Source organism: Macaca nemestrina, chromosome 1 (assembly GCF_043159975.1).
Source record: "Macaca nemestrina isolate mMacNem1 chromosome 1, mMacNem.hap1, whole genome shotgun sequence".
Classification (NCBI taxonomy): domain Eukaryota; kingdom Metazoa; phylum Chordata; class Mammalia; order Primates; family Cercopithecidae; genus Macaca; species Macaca nemestrina.
In genome coordinates this window covers 120,096,374-120,110,568 of record NC_092125.1, presented here as the reverse complement: position 1 = coordinate 120,110,568, position 14,195 = coordinate 120,096,374, and the positions used below count along the sequence as shown (strand labels likewise).

The window sequence follows — 14,195 nt, the reverse complement described above, 5'->3', positions numbered from 1 at the left end:
TTATCAGATCATATTTATCATCATTACCATCATCTGAAAGCAACCTTGAAGCACTCATAAGTGCTGTGAAGCTAGGGTGACTAATTTTCCAATTTGCCCAGGACAGAGAAATTTCCTGGTGTGTGGGACTTACTCCAGTTTTAGCATTGGGAATGTCCTAGCAAACTGAAAAGAGTTGATTACCTCTGAGCTGAGGGAGTTTTAAATAAAATGGGTCTGTTAAGACATGATTGAGACAAACATAAAAGATATGCAGAGAGTCAAACCTTTTTTGTTTGTTTGTTTGTTTTTGAGACAGAGTCTTGCTCTGTTGCCCAGGCGGGAGTGCAGTGGTGTACTCTTGGCTCACTGCAGTCTCTGCCTCCCAAGTTCAAGCGATTCTCCTGCCTCAGCCTCCGGAGTAGCTGGGATTACAGGCATGCTATCATGCCCGACTAATTTTTGTAGTTTTAGTAGAGATGGGGTTTCACCATGTTTGCCAGGCTGGTTTCGAACTCCTGACCTCAGGTGATCCTCCTGCCTCAGCCTCCCAAAGTGTTGGGATTACAGGTGTGAGCCACCGCACCCAGCCTGTCAAACCTTCTTTGAACCAACATATGAATAAATGAAGGCATTAACTTTTCTCTCCCATGTGAGTGAAATTTGTAGATATTTGAAGCTTACTCTTCAAATGCCAACAAATGTATACTTACTAGATTTTAAATGTCCTGAGACACATTAAGTATAGTTCCCTATGATGTTTATCAAAGAATATAAAAGATAGATTTGCCTTTTTTGTTTGTTTTTTGAGATGGAGTTTCGCTCTTGTTGCCCAGGCTGGAGTGCAATGGCACGATCCCAGCTCATCGCAACCTCTGCCTCCTGGGTTTAAGCGATTCTCCTTCCTCAGTCTCCTAAGTAGCTGGGATTACAGGCATGCGCCACTACGCCTGGCTAATTTTGTATTTTTTTTTTTTTTTTTTTTTTTTGAGACTGAGTCTGGCTCTGTCGCCCAGGCTGGAGTGCAGTGGCTGGATCTCAGCTCACTGCAAGCTCCGCCTCCCGGGTTTACGCCATTCTCCTGCCTCAGCCTCCGGAGTAGCTGGGACCACAGGCGCCCGCCACCTCGCCTGGCTAGTTTTTTTTGTATTTTTTAGTAGAGATGGGGTTTCACCGTGTTAGCCAGGATGGTCTCGATCTCCTGACCTTGTAATTTTGTATTTTAAGTAGAGATGGCATTTCTCCATGTTGGTCAGGCTGGTCTCAAACTTCTGACCTCAGGTGATATGCCTGCCTCAGCCTCCCTAGGCATGAGCCACCGTGCCCGGCCTTTTTTTTGAGACAGAGTTTTGCTCTTGTTACCCAGGCTCGAGTGCAGTGGCGTAATCTCGGCTCACTGCAACCTCCACCTCCTGGGTTCAAGCAATTCTCCAGCCTCAACTACTGGAGTAGCTGGGATTACAGGTGCTCACCACCATGCCCAGCTAATTTTTGTATTTTTAGTAGAGATGGGGTTTCGCCATATTGGCCAAGCTGGTCTCGAACTTCTGACCTCAGGTGATCTGCCCACTTCAGCTTCCTGAAGTGCTGGGATTACAGGCCTGAGCCACCACGCCCGGTGATTTGCCTTTTTTGATAATATATCAGTAAGTAATGACAATTGGAATATAGGGCAATAAGGCAAAATAGTTAAGGTTTAAAGTATGACAGAGGTTGTTTTGAGCTTGCTTCTGTCAATTACTATACATGTAGCCTTTGCCAAGTTACTTTATCTGGGTTTTGGTTTTCTCAGCTGTAAACTGGGAATAATAACTACACTATTACATAGACTAGTGCCCAGTAGGCCATAATAAGCACCCAGTAAATAATAAATGGTAGGAATTTTATAATTGTTGTTAATAACTTCCAGAATTGTTGTCTGGGCTAAATAGCTGCAGTCTTGACCTCCCAGGCTCAAGTGGCAATCAATCCTCCCACCTCAGCCTCCTGCATAGCTGGAACTTTAGCCAAATGCCACTATGCCCAGCTATTTTTTTTATTTTTAAAATTTTTTTTTAGTTTTTGAGAGATGGGGTCTTACTATGTTACCCAGACTGGTCTCAAACACCTGGACTCAAATGAGCCTCCTGCCTTGGCCCTCCAAACTGCTGGGATTGTAGATGTGAGCCATCGTGCCCTGCCATGTGTGCTTTTTGATGGCTCATTTATATCTAGGCCCTAAACTGTATTCCAAATACTTGGGAGTTCTGGAATACCACACTACCTCTAAGTGCGGTATTATAAAAATTGATTAATCTGACATTTTTACCAGCAGTTTCAAGTTAAAATGTTCCTTTTCAAATATAATTTTACAAAGGCTCTTCTCTTTGTTCTACAACCCATTTTGTCCAAAAATTTCTTATTCTTCTCTTAATGTTCCTCAAATACGGAAGGACCACTTGGACACTGAACTTTGCTTTCTCAGGGAAGCCCAGGAGAAGAACATTCCTAAAGCACAAGAATGAGACTTTTAAGACAGTAATTGCTTTTCCCCTTTAACTTTACCCTTAATCTTGTACTGAAAAAGCAGTAGATAAAGGGGCATGCATGATCCTAAAAGAGAAGGTGCTATGTGAATAAAGGAACGTGAAGGCACATTTGACACGGCTTGCTGACTTTCTCTACCCGTCTCTCTCCTCCACTTACCTGCAGAACTGACGATGCCACCTCAAATCTGTTGGTCACCATCCAATCAACTACACTCCTTACTTTAGGACTGGACACAGAGTCCCCATTAAAGTCATTCTTTTAAATCCATAGTACTCCCCTAAGGTGTTCCCTTAGAGAGAGTAAATACTTCAGAAAAACAGATAAAGTCAAGAATACTGGCATTATTCACATGTCTATTTGAAAGTTGTGGATTTTTTTAAAATCTTGCCAGTCCAAAGTAAACCTATTTGAAAGTGACCACTGAGAGTTGGCCTCCTGTCTAAAGGTTTAGCTGTAAGTAAACAATCTAAAAAAAAAAAAAAAAAAAAAAAAAAAAACTAAAGACCTTGTTTTTGTTTTTGATCACACTGTTCAAAGAAGGTTTTTTGTGGGTAAAAGTTCACTAGGCTGAAATAATAGAAACATTGGAGAGTGGAATATGACCTTTACCCTTAAAGCAGGGGGCCTTAGTTTATTTTTGCTAGCCTCCTTCATGGGAGAACGTGGACACTGCTTGTCTCACTTCTCAGAATATTTTGCAAGTTGATCGGCCGGGCATGGTGACTCACGCCTGTAATCCCAGCACTTTGGGAGGCCGAGGCGGGCGGATCACGAGGTCAGGATATCAAGACCATCCTTGCTAACACTGTGAAACCTCATCTCTACTAAAAATACAAAAAAATTAGCCAGGCGTGGCAGCATGTGCCTGTAGTCCCAGCTACTCGGGAGGCTGGGGCAGGAGAATCACTTGAACTCGGGAGGAGGAGGTTGCAGTGAGTCGAGATCGCGCTGTAGCACTTCAGCCTGGGTGGCAGAGCAAGACTCCATCTCAAAAAAAAAAAAAAAAGATTATTTTGCAAGTTGATATTTGATATGAGGAGAACCAACTGAAGATAATATGTTAAGCAGTTGGGCATCTATCTAGGTCTAGGAAAAGGGAACAAATTTCAGAAGGGCTGGTCTTCACTTGACAAATAACCTCCCAAATCATCTGTAATGATTAAAAAGCAAAAGGAGGCTGGGTGCGGTGGCTCATGCCTGTAATCCCAGCACTTTGGGAGACCGAGGCAGGCAGATCACAAGGTCAGGAGTTTGAGACCAGCCTGGCCAACACAGTGAAACCCCATCTCTACTAAAAATACAAAAATTAGCCAGGTGTGGTGGCATGTGCTTGTAGTCCCAGCTATTCAGGAGGCTGAGGCAGGAGAATCACTTGAAACCCGAAAGGTGGAGGTTACAGCAAGCTGAGACCACGCCATTGCACTCCAGCCTGGGTGACAGAGTGAGACTCGGTCTCAAAAAAAAAAAAAAAAGCAAAAGAAGGCGGGGTGCAGTGGCTCACACCTGTATTCCCAGTACTTTTGGAGGGAGAGTCAGGTGGATCACCTATGTTCAGGAATTTGAGACCAGTGTGACCAACATGGTGAAACCCATCTCTATTAAAAATACAAAAAATTAGCCAGGCGTGGTGGCACACACCTGTAATCCCAGCTACTCGGGAAGCTGAGGCAGGAGAATCGCTTGAACCCAGGAGGCGGAGGTTGCAGTGAGTCGAGATCGCGCCATTGCACTCCAGCCTGGGTAACAAGAGTGACTCTCTGTCTCAAAAAATTAAAATAAAATAAAAAATAAGTAAAAATAAAAAGCAAAAAGTAAGAGGAATTTTTCCACTCCCATGGCTCTGTATCTATCTTGCTACAGATTGCTATAAAAACCACCCAGAAGCCGGGCGCAGTGGTTCACGCCTGTAACCCCAGCATTTTGGGAGGCCAAGGCAGGCAGATCACGAGGTCAAGAGATTGAGAATATCCTGGCTAACACAGTGAAACCCCATCTGTACTAAAAATACAAAAACTTAACTGGGCGTGGTGGCACGTGCCTGTAATCCCAGCTACTTGAGAGACTGAGGCAGGAGAATCCCTTGAACCGGGAGGCAGAGGTTGCAGTGAGCTGAGATGGCGCCACTGCACTCCAACCTGGGCAATAGAGCAAGACTCCGTCTCAAAAAAAAATAAAAGAGAAACCACCCAGAACTGAAAAAGAGAATACAGCTATTCTGACCCATCCTCTGATTTAAACCTTACTTTTGAACCTTTATTCAAGAGATAGCAATAAGAACTTAATCCTTCATTACTGAGACTCTAAGGGAGGTCAAAATTACAATTTCAGGAGTATAAAGCTAATTATTAATACATGCCCATGAGTTTGCCTGTGTGTTTTGGTTGGGGCAATGATAGGTCCTAAATTATCTGGAAAGGTCCAGATTTCGTATTTTATTTCATAAGTCCTTTATTCCTCAGATCATGAAGTTCAGAAAATTTTCAATTGGAAACTATGATTATTTGAGTTATAGTCTCATAAGCTCTATTAACAATAATGATAAACATGACTGGGTGTGAAGGCTCATGCCTGTAATCTCAGCACTTTGGGAGGCCAAGGAGGGTGGATCACCTGAGGTCAGGAGTTTGAGACCAGCCTGGCCAACATGGTGAAACCCCATCTCTACTAAAAATACAGAAATCAGCCGGATGTGGTGGCATGCGCCTGTAATCCCAGCTGCTTGGGAGGCTGAGGCAGGAGAATGGCTTGAACCTGGGAGGCAGAGGTTGTAGTGAGCTGAGATCCTGCCACTGCACTCCAGTCTGGATGACAGTGCGAGACTCCGTCTCAAGTAAATAAATAAATAAATAATGATAAACAAAGCTGTTTTAGGCTAAGGAAAGGCTGTTGAAGAGCAAATAGTCATCTTCCAGCCCATTATAACATTTTACCAACATAGTAACAGTCATATCCCCTATGTGGTTTTAATGCATACTAAAAGAATAGGGGCCGGGCATGGTGGCTCACGCCTGTAATCTCAGCACTTTGGAAGGCCGAGGTGGGCAAATCACGAGGTCGGGAATTCCAGACCAGCCTGGACAACATGGTGAAACCCCATTTCTACTAAAAATACAAAAATTAGCCGGGTGTGGTGGTGCACGCCTGTAATCGCAGCTACTCGGAGTAGCTGAGGCTGAGGCAAGAGAATCACTTGAACCTGGGAGGCGGAGGTTGCAGTCAGCCAAGATCGTGCCATTGCACTTCAGCCTGGTCGAGAGAGCGAGACTTTGTCTCAAAAAAAAAAAAAAAAGAATACCACTTAGCATGACTACTGCTAGAATTAGTCTCTCTTAGTCTCTCGCCTTACTCTAGTGTAGGTGGAGGGTTATCATTTTATGTCCCTTCTGAGTTATCACCCTAGTACTTGGAAATTGCATGCTGTTCCCGGGTGCCTAGTACATCATATGCTCCCCGCCAACCATCTGCTCCATCATGGGTCCCCCACTCACTTAATTGCAGATCACGGCCCCAAACTCCTGGACGCACTTCTTTTGTAGGATATTATTCCCCGTGATGGGTGTAGCGTAAGAGTAAATGTGAGGCAAGGCACAGTTTTCTTTAGTTCTTCATCCCCTTATTCTCTACACCTTCACCACATAAGGTAGTAGTATAAGTCTATTAGACTTAGTGAATGGTTGAAGTAACTGAAGGAAATAATACTTTAGGAAGAGGGAAAAATTAAACATAACACAATCTGCTCTGGTTGCACAATTATAGTGCATTTGATAGGTAGGAGCTCTATTTAAACTGTCTTCCTAGAAATCCCATCAATACTTTCACTTAATCTCATTCATTAGGAACTTAGACTCATGGCCACACAGACTCACTGCTTTAAGAATAAAGTCTATATTCCACTCTCAAATTTCTCATGTCACTATGGTTTTAGCTTAATGAACTTTTACCACAAAAGACTCTACAAGGGAGGCGAGCAAAATGAGTCCCTTGTCCTGCAACTACCACCATAAGAGGAAGTCAGGTGTTGGGAAACAAAATGAGATTAGTTATACTAATTGATCAAGTTATGGATTTCTTTGTACATCCAAGTTTTAGTTTATCAATGGTGGTCTTGCTAAATGACCTTTCTGATTGTCCCAGGAAACCTAACAAGATATTACTTCCTTCCCAAGGGGTTGCCTTGTAGAAAATCTAATTTATAATCTTTTTACCCTACCCACAGGTCTGACAGCCCTGCCATTTCCTAACTTCTGCTGTGTGGCCATCCACCTACCTTTGGGAACCTCCAATCAATACCCACAGAGTTGCTCTCATCCTGGGAACTCTCTCTTGCCTCTCCCCGTGGTTCATTCTCCAAGTCTGAGTTATTTGGTCAAAAAAAAACCCAAATGCTTCAGAAAACTCTCGCAAGCTTGTCATAGCTTTTGATGTTCCAGGCCACAGAAGAGCCCAGGTTGGTACATGGACCCTCCAAGTGTTTGTTTCCTCACCACTGTGAGTGACAAATATGCCTCTTTATCCTTAAAATTGTCCAGCCAGTAACTGTTGGAACACACTGACCTAAATCCACACATGCAAACACACCTTTCAAGGGCAAATGTTAATTCACAAAGACAATTGTAAAGCGTAAACTAAAGTTCACAAATGAGAGCTGCCTTTGAAGTGGATTCAGCCCACCGACATCTTTGATTAGCACCATGTGTTGTTGCTGTTTTAAATTTTTATTTGTTTGTTTAGACAGAGTTTCACTCTTGTTGCCCAGGCTGGAGTGCAATGGTATGACCTTGGCTCACCACAACCTCCGCCTCCTGGGTTCAAGCAATTCTCCTGCCTCAACCTCCTGAGTAGCTGGGATTACAGGCATGTGGCACCATCCCTGGCTAATTTTGTATTTTTAGTACAGACAGGGTTTTTCCATGTTGGTCAGGCTGGTCTCGAACTCCTGACCTCAGGTGATCCACCCACCTCGGCCTCCCAAGGTGCTGGGATTACAGATGTGAGCCACCATGCCCGGCCCTTAAAATTATTTTTAATGTCTTTAGAAGAGGCATGCAATTTTGGATGGGTGCAGTGGCTCATGACTGTAATCCCAGCACTTTGGGAGGCCGAGGCGGGTGGATCACCTGAGGTCAGGAGTTGGAGACCAGCCTGGGCCAACATGGTGAAACCCCATCTCTACTAAAAATACAAAAATTAGCTGGCCATGGCAGTGGGCACCTGTAATCCCAGCTACTCGGGAGGCTGAGGCAGGAGAATTGCTTAAACCTAGGAGGTGGAGGTTGCAGTGAGCCTAGATCGCACCATTGCACTGAGCCTAGATCGCACCATTGCACTGAAGCCTGGGTGACAAGAGCAAGACTCCATTTAAAAAAAAAAAAAAAAAAAGAAGAGCCATGCAATTTCCATTCCCCACCCACCGCCGTCTCTACTCCTCCGTATTATATCTGATTGCTTCACCCATTTATAGTACTAGCCTGTCCTCTGAAATAATTGGAGTTTCAGATCCCTGAATCTAAACCTGTAAGCAGGAAAATAGATATTTTCCTAATGCCCTATAATACATAAACATGTTTCCTTTTTCTCCTTCTGCTTTTATTTTTTTGAGATGGAGTCTCATTCTGTTGCCCAGGCTGGAGTGCAGTGGCGCAATTTTGGCTCACTGCAACCTCCACCTCCCAACTTCAAGTGATTCTTCTGCCTCAGCTTCCCAAGTAGCTGGGACTAGAGGCACCTGTCACCACACCCAGCTAATTTTGTATTTTTAGTAGAGGTGGAGTTTCACCATATTTGCCAGGCTGGTCTCGAACTCCCAACCTCAGGTGATCCACCCATCTCAGCCTCCCAAAGTGTTGGGATTACAGGTGTGAGCCACTGTGCCTGGCAAGAAGGAACATTTATGGGTGGTTGGGTGTAGTAGTTAAGAATGGTTCCACAGAGGCCAGGCACAGTGGCTCATGCCTGTAATCCCAACACTTTGGGGGGCCAAGGTAGGTGGATTGCCTGAGGCTGGGAGTTCGAGACCAGCCTGGACAACATGGTGAAACCCCGTTTCTACTACAAATACAAAAACTTAGCTGGGCGTGGTGGTGGGCACCTGTAATCCCAAATACTCGAGAGGCTGAGGCAGGAGAATCGCTTCAACCCAGCAGGGGGAGGTTGTAGTGAGCCGAGATTGCGCTATAGCACTCCAGCCGGGGCGAAAAGAGTAAAACTCCATCTCAAATAAATAAATAAATATGGAAAGGGGGATGGCTAGAACGAACTCTGCAGTGCTGGATCAGAATTGGAAATATCAATGTGAGCACATAGTTTTATAAATTGTGTGTGTGTGTGTGCATATGTGTGCATTTGTTTGTTTGTATTAGTGTGATAGTCTGTCCTCTGAAAGGGCCTACAAGCTATGATACTCCAGTACAAATTAGTACACCTAGAACCCAGATTGTTCTAAATACAATTCTCCCTAAAGGAACCAGGGTTTTCTTTTTTGTTTTTTTTTTTTTTAGACAGAGTCTCGCTCTTGTCACTCAGGCTGGAGTGTGATGCTTCAATCTTGGCTCGTTGCAACCTCTGCTTCCGGAGTTCAAGCAATTCTCCTGCCTCGGCCTCCCAAGTAGCTGGGATTACAGGCACCTGCAACCATGCCAGGCTAATTTTTGTATTTTTAGTAGAGTCTGGTTTCACCATGTTGGCCAGGCTGGTTTCAAACTCCTGACCTCAGGTGATCCACCCACCTCAGCCTCCCAAAGTGCTGGGATTACAGGCGTGAGCCACCATTGTGCCCGGCCAGGAACCAGGGCTTCTTTTTTTTTTTTTTTGAGACTGAGTCTTGCTCTGTCGCCAAACTGGAGTGCAGTGGCATAATCTTGGCTCATTGCAGCCTCCACTTCCCAGTTTCAAGTGATTCTCCTGCCTCAGCCTCCCAAGTAGCTGGGACTACAGGCACCTGCCACCATGCCCAGCTAATTTTTGTATTTTTAGTAGAGACGGAGTTTCACCATGTTGGCCAGAATGGTATCGATCTCTTGACCTCATGACCTACCTGCCTCGGCCTCCCAAAGTGCTGGGATTACAGGTGTAAGCCACCGCACCTGGCCCCTTTTTTTTTTTTTTTTTTTTTTTTTGAGACAGAGTTTCACTCTTATTGCCCAAGCTCTTGGTGCCCCGCAACCTCCGCCTCCTGGGTTCAAGCAATTCTCCTACCTCAGCCTACCGAGTAGCTGGGATTACAGGCATGCACCATCACACCCAGCTAATTTTGTATTTTTAGTAGAGACTGGGTTTCTCCATGTTGGTCAGGCTGGTCTTGAACTCCCGACCTCAGGTGATCCACCCCCTCCAGCCTCCCAAAATGCTGGGATAACAGGCGTGAGCCACTGCAACCAGCAGGGCTTCTTAAAGGAATTGCTGATTTCAGGGCTGGTGCTAGGAAGATACAAGATAAGACTGGACTATCTTATAACTGGAATGTCTTATTGTGCCATAAAGTTAGGAATCTCAAAAAATTTTGGGAACATGTCAAAAGGGCAGTTTGAAGAGACTCCCACTGTCCACATCAGGGGCAATTTGAGGATCACAATAAATACTGTCAACAACCCATTCAATAAAATAGAAATCTGTGCATCCATTCTGGTATAAATAAATAGTCAAGCAAATCAGGGAGAAGAGAAATTTTTTTCTTACAGTACAATGCCAGCTAAAAAATTTCGAAGAAATGACAGAATAATAAAATCACCATTTGACAACCATCATAGTAATAATTGATTCTTTTAAGAATCATCAAATGATGCTAAAATTAGTGGTAAAAGTTTTGCGAGGAAGAGGATTTTTTCATTTTAATTTTAATTTTTATTTTTGAGACCAAGTTTCTCCCTTGTCACCCAGACTGGAGTGCAATGGTGTGATCTTGGCTCACTGCAACCTCCACCTCCCTGGTTCAAGTGATTCTCCTGCTTCAGGCTCCCAGGTAGCTGGGATTCTGGGATTACAGGTGCCCGCCACTATGCCCAGCTAATTTTTCTTGTATTTTTAATAGAGATGGTGTTTCACCACGTTGGCCAGGCTGGTCTCGAACTCCTGACCTCAGGTGATCCACCCTCCTCAGCCTTCCAAAGTGCTGGGATTACAGGCATGAGCCACGACGCCCGGCCAAAGGAAGAGGATATTTACATAGTCTCAGAGTATCTCCTCACAAGATATTTGTTAACTATTAAAGGAAAAATAAAGGACTGGGTGCAGTGGCTCATGCCTGTAATCTTAGCACTTTGGGAGGCTGAGGTGGGCAGATCATAAGGTCAGGAGTTCAAGGCCAGCCTGGCCAACATGGTGAAACCCCATCTCTACTAAAAATACAAAAAAAAATTAGCTAGCATGATGGTGGGCGCCTGTAATCCCAGCTACTTGGGAGGCTGAGGCAGAAGAATTGCTTGAACTCAGGAGGCATAGGTTGCAGTGAGCTGAGATCGCGCCACTGCACTCCTGCGTAGGTGACAGAGCAAGACTCTGTCGCGAAAAAAAGAAAAAAAAAAGGAAAAATAGTCCTTTTAAAGTGAAGAAACCTGGTAGACATCCCCTTAACCAAATAACCAGAGTTAACTTCAACAGTAATGGAACAAGTCAACTAATATTATGTACGGATCACAACATCACTTCTGTGCTATTCCTGCTAAGAATGCATAACCTGAATGTAATCATGAAGAAACATCAGAAAACCCAAGTTAGGGGACACTCCACAAAACAACTGGCCTATAACTCCTCAAGTATGTCAAGGTTGTGAAAGACAAAGTGTGGAAAATTCTATTCCAGATTAAAGGAGACTAAAAACACTTGACAACTGAACACAATGTATGACATAATTTATTTTACCACAACGGACATTATTGGACCATTTGAGCAAATTCAAATGAGGCCTGTAGGTTAGAAAATATTATTGAATCAATATTGATTTCTCAATTTTTATAATTGTGGTTATGAAAGAGAATATCCTTATTTTTAGAAAATACACACTGGCGGGACGTGGTGGATCACTTCTGTAATCCCAGCACTTTGGGAGGCCGAGGCGGGCAGATCACAAGGTCAGGAGTTTGAGACCAGCCTGGCCAACATGGTGAAATCCTGTCTCTACTAAAAATACAAAATTAGGAGGGCACAGTGGCATGTGCCTGTAGTCCTAGCTACTCGGGAGGCTGAGGCAGGAGAATAGCTGAAATCCGGGAGGCAGAGGTTGCAGTGAGCCAAGATCGTGCCACTGCACTCCAGCCTGGGCGACAGAGCAAAACTCTGTCTCAAAAAATAAAAAAACAAAGAAAAGAAAATATACACTGAAGTGCTTAAGGGAAAGGGGCATCATGTCTGTAACTTATTATCAAACAGAAACAAGTTCAGAAAAAAATTACACACATACACATGCACAGAAATACAGTGAGAGAGAGCAAGTATGCAGTAGATATTAGCCTAGGTTGCTAGGATAATTAAAGTTAACAAGCAATTAATTCATGACTAACATCAGAAACTTGGAGAATATGCCCCAATGCCCTTTTATCAAGTGCCCGGTGCCAATTTATCATTTAAGATAAGGTAGCAGTCCACATGGCAGAAAGACTTAAATGCCAGTAAGTCACTCTGTATGTCTGGGACATCTGTAGAACACTTTTTTTTTTTTTTTTTGAAAACTCCTCTAGCAAAAAAAAATTAATTTTTTACTTTCTATTTTTTTGAGAGGGAGCCTCGCTCTGTTGCCCAAGCTGGAGTGCAGTGGCGCAATCTCGTCTCGCTGCAAGCTCCACCTCCCGGATTCATGCCATTCTCCTGCCTCAGCCTCCCAGATAGCTGGGACTACAGGCGCTCGCCACCACGCCAGGCTACTTTGTATTTTTAGTAGAGATGGGGTTTCACCGTGTTAGCCAGGATGGTCTTGATTTCCTGACCTCCGCCCACCTCAGCCTCCCAAAGTGCTGGGATTAGAGGCGTGAGCCACCGCGCCCAGCCGCACAAAAATTTTTAAACTTTCATCTTCACATTGGGTGATTGCGGTCATAAATTTCACACAATTATCCTGCTTGTATCATAGAATAATCCATTTTCTGATGAATAGTTTGAATCCAAATAAAGTCCAAACATGTGTATAATGTAGAGTTAAAACATTTTAGACTCAAAGCTCAAAGCTAATTAAGAAACGGCATGGGCCACAGTTTGAACCACCACCAACTTGTCTTTGCTCTGTTATTTGTTTGCTGTCTTTGTCTGTTATTCCATATCACTTGCTGGAAGGAAGCAGCCATATTGAAATACAAATTTTGTTTCTTTCTTTTTTGAAAAAGGAAACAAATAGATGGTTTATTCTAAGAATGTACAGGAACTTATATTCTAAACGTCCATAAATGCATATTCTAGGGACTCTTATCATCTCAGAACCCTACTACAGATTCTCTTTAATCTTTTTAAACATCCTGTTACATAAATTGCAGCTGTATCTATAGCAGGAAGAACAATAAGATAATAATTGGTCAAGCATCAAAAGCACTTGGGTGGGTCTTCCACGAACCTTTAGTCTTCTCTCCCACCAACACCATGTTCTTAGATTTTTTTTTCCAACCACATTAATGTATTTTTTGTTTGTTTGTTTCTTCTTTTTCCTTTCCCCTGAGTCATTACTATGAATTTTTGCCAGGTCAAGAATTATTCTCAGGAACAAACCCCAAGTATTAAAAAAATCAAACAAACAGTACCTGAAGATAAGATGTACTCTTTCCAGGCCCACCCCCTCCCTTTGATTTATTTCTCTAGATTGAGTGGGTTTAATTGGAATTGCACGTCCTCAGCGTTTCGTGAAGGACAGATTTTCTTTTTTTTCTTTTTCTTTTTTTTTTTTTTTGAGACGGAGTCTTGCTCTGTCACCCAGGCTAGAGTGCAGTGGCGAGATCTCGGCTCACTGCACTGCTACCTCCCAAGTTCAAGCGATTGTCCTGCCTCAGCCTCCAGGGTAGCTGGGACTACAGGAGCCTGCCACCATACCTGGCTAATTTTTGTATTTTTAGTACAGTTGGAGTTTCAACATGTTGGCCAGGCTGGTCTTGAACCCCTGACCTCAGGTGATCCACCCACCTCAGCCTCCCAAAGTGCTGGGATTATAGGCGTGCACCACTGCGCCTGGCTCATGAAGGACAGATTTTCTATCTGACCTATGACGTGCTAGGAATTCCCTATTAACTTTCATGGGATGAATTTGGAATTGTCCTTACCACTCAGTATTTACTAAGTAAGAAATCACACAAACTGTCTTATGCAGGCTGTGAATCTAATGTGTGTATACATATAGCAAGCATTTCTTGATGATAAAATGTTAGAGTTGTGGCCGGGCACAGTGGCTCATGCCTGTAATTCCAGCACTTTGGAAGACCCAGGCAGGTGAATCACTTGAGGTCAGGAGTTCAAGACCAGCCTGGCCAATATGGTGAAACTCCGTCTCTACTAAAAATACAAAAATTAGCCAGGTGTGGTAGTGCATGCCTGTAGTCACAGCTACTCAGGAGGCTGAAGCAGGAGAATGGCTAGAACCCAGGAGACGGAGGTTGTGGTGAGCCGAGATTGTGCCACTGAACTACAGCCTGGGTGATAGAGCGAGATTCTGTCTCAAAAAAAAAAAAAAAAAAAAAAAAAAGTTAGAGTTAGGAAGCATTTTAGAGGTCATTCAACTT

At 43.7% G+C, this 14,195-nt stretch overlaps 1 protein-coding gene across 3 annotated transcripts in view; it reads left to right on the top strand.

The window, feature by feature from the left end:
* Positions 1–14,195, top strand: part of LOC105479319 (leucine rich repeats and immunoglobulin like domains 2) — a 196,628-nt gene that overhangs the window by 52,807 nt on the left and 129,626 nt on the right. For all 3 annotated transcript variants that reach the window (XM_071091943.1, XM_071091905.1, XM_071091851.1), the window contains exon 3: positions 6,725–6,955. The gene's annotated coding sequence lies outside the window, so the exon portion shown is untranslated. The remainder of the gene's footprint in view (positions 1–6,724; positions 6,956–14,195) is intronic.